Source organism: Lipotes vexillifer, unplaced genomic scaffold, assembly GCF_000442215.2.
Source record: "Lipotes vexillifer unplaced genomic scaffold, Lipotes_vexillifer_v1.1 scaffold231, whole genome shotgun sequence".
Classification (NCBI taxonomy): Eukaryota; Metazoa; Chordata; class Mammalia; order Artiodactyla; family Lipotidae; genus Lipotes; species Lipotes vexillifer.
Genome location: NW_006791822.1, coordinates 3,528,289 through 3,530,821, shown reverse-complemented (window position 1 = coordinate 3,530,821; position 2,533 = coordinate 3,528,289). Strand labels below are relative to the sequence as shown.

At 36.3% G+C, this 2,533-nt stretch overlaps 1 protein-coding gene across 1 annotated transcript in view; it reads left to right on the top strand.

Moving 5' to 3' along the window:
* Positions 1-2,533, top strand: part of METTL14 (methyltransferase 14, N6-adenosine-methyltransferase non-catalytic subunit) — a 39,225-nt gene that overhangs the window by 35,523 nt on the left and 1,169 nt on the right. The gene's annotated exons all lie outside the window — the stretch shown is intronic.

Here is a 2,533-nt window from a genome sequence, read left to right as displayed (position 1 = left end):
AGAGATTCAATCTCACTACTTCCAAGAATTATTTTCATTGTTTTTACATTTTCCACTCCTCTTGTGCATACAAATTTTTATATAACTGTAGTCATCATTTTGTATTTTTCTCAATATTATGTCAAATATATTTCTATATTTTAAATAATTAGTTACAATGCTTTTAATGGCCTTATAGCATTATTTTAATTAGTGTTTTTTTTTAAACATGAGTAGAAGAACCTAAGGAGTAGAGAGAATAATTGTTACGTATATTATAGGTATAAGCATAAACAGCAACTAAAATAGAAATTTTGCTTGATGCCGATTTTTATTTATAATATTCCAAAACTATAACATAATGGGGGTTTTGTCCATCCATTTAGCTGTGGCCACTTTATCCACTTTAGATTATACATTATATCTTTCATATACGATATACTTCTATCTGTATCTCTACCAGTTGAACAGAGTCTTAGAGGTACAAATTTTATTTTTTGCTTCGAACTACTGTCCAATTCTTTATCTTTGCCCATTCTTGCAAAAATTATTTTATTCTATTCTATTTATTTATTTGGTTGCACTGGGTCTTAGTTGTGGCAGGCGGGCTCCTTAGTTGTGGCTTGTGGACTCCTTAGTTATGGCATGTGAAGTCTTAGTTGCGGCATGCATGTGGGATCTAGGTCCCTGACTAGGGATCAAACCCAGGCCCCCTGCATTGGGAGTGCGGAATCTTAACCACTGTGCCACCAGGGAAGTCCCACAAAAATTATTTTAATAATTTAGCTTTAGTAAAACAAAATTAAGAAGGAATATCTGCTTGGGGAAATTGTAGGTAGTTGGAGGTTAACCATGTAAATAGTAGTAGGAGCAATTGAGGGAAGTCTGTTCAAGGGGCCTTAATTTATTTGGGTTGAATCCTCAAATGCACTTCTTCCTCAAGGAGGTAGTCAAAGGTATATATCACATATACCATAGGAGTACTCTTTACTATTGCTTTAAAAGGTTTAAAAATTGCTATATGTGTTGTATATGCTGAAGCCAGGCTAATTTAAACTTACTTGGGTCTTAGTAATTCCTTTAGAAGTTGAAATAAAATACTATTGCAGTGAAGAATTTGTGGGTGGGAGGCAGAGTCCCTTGCAGTTTACTCTGTAAAGATTTACATGTCTTATTTATGTAAGAGGCAATATAGCATGAAAGAGGCAATATTAACTATTTTTATTAAATCTTTAAATTTTCTTTCTTTCCTCTTGCTTGTGTGTTGTGTTCCACAACAAAACTTACATGCCAAAAAACAAACCAGAAGGGAGTAAGTAAAAGTCTCATAGATTCAGTTGTCAGTGAGACCACATAGGTGTGCAGTGTACTCATTCATCTGATTAGGTACTTCTCTATTTATCAGGGTGGTATCTACTAGATGAGACATAAAAGGCACAATCTGATTTATCTGTCATTTTTTTCTTCATATATTACAGATCTTAGTTTTCTATGCACTGTTAGATACTGATGATTTTTTTAAATGCTGAACAAAATTTTGTACAAAAATGGCTACTATATTTTAGAATATGATCCTAGTAAAATATTTTCATTTTATAGCATTTTATAATGGACCTAATATTCTAAGAAATAATCTTCACAATGATAGGGCAGAAATAGTGTGAACCTATGAAGAACGTGATTCTTTTTTTTTTCTTTTTAATTAAATTAATTTATTTATTTTTGGCTGTGTTGGGTCTTCATTGCTGCATGCGGGCTTTCTCTGGTTGTGGTGAGTGGAGGCTACTCTTCGTTGCGGTGCGCGGGCTTCTCATTGCAGTGGCTTTTCTCATTGTGGAGCACAGGCTCTAGGCGCGCGGGCTTTAGTAGTTGCGGCACGTGGGCTCAGTAGTTGTGGCTCACGGGCTCTAGAGCACAGGCTCAGTAGTTGTGGCACACGAGCTTAGTTGCTCCGCAGCATGTGGGATCTTCTCGGACCAGGGATCGAACCCGTGTCCCCTGCATTGGCAGGCGGATTTTCAACCACTGTGCTACCGGGGAAGCCTGAAGAACCTGATTCTTAGAGATTCCTCGACCTGCCCTAATGAGCAAGAATAACCACACCCAGGGAACCTTCAAGCATGCTGTTTCTCTGAGGCATTTACAGTTAATTTGTAGTTCCTCCCATTCAAGATACAGTGTAATAAAAAAGAAACCATCCCTATTATAAGCAGAGTTGTCTAGCAATGTAGTTGACCAAAATACCTTTTTACCTATAGAAATGTAAAGTGCAATGGAAATTCTGAGAGAAAATTAATTTCATTTCATATAAGGTATACATTTGAAGTGGATGTTGAAGGAGGAATTTTCAGCAGGTTGACAGGATAGGAAAAGTAACAGGCACAGAGGTGGAGATCAGTACAAAAACAGTTAACTGTAGCAGTTCATTGTTTTTACTCAAGTGAAGGTGTCATGAAAAGCATTAATGAGTAATGTGATTGGAAAGCTTGTTCACACCTCATTGTATAAGACTTTATATTCCATGTTTACAAGTTGGGGCTTTGTGGAAAGCCGA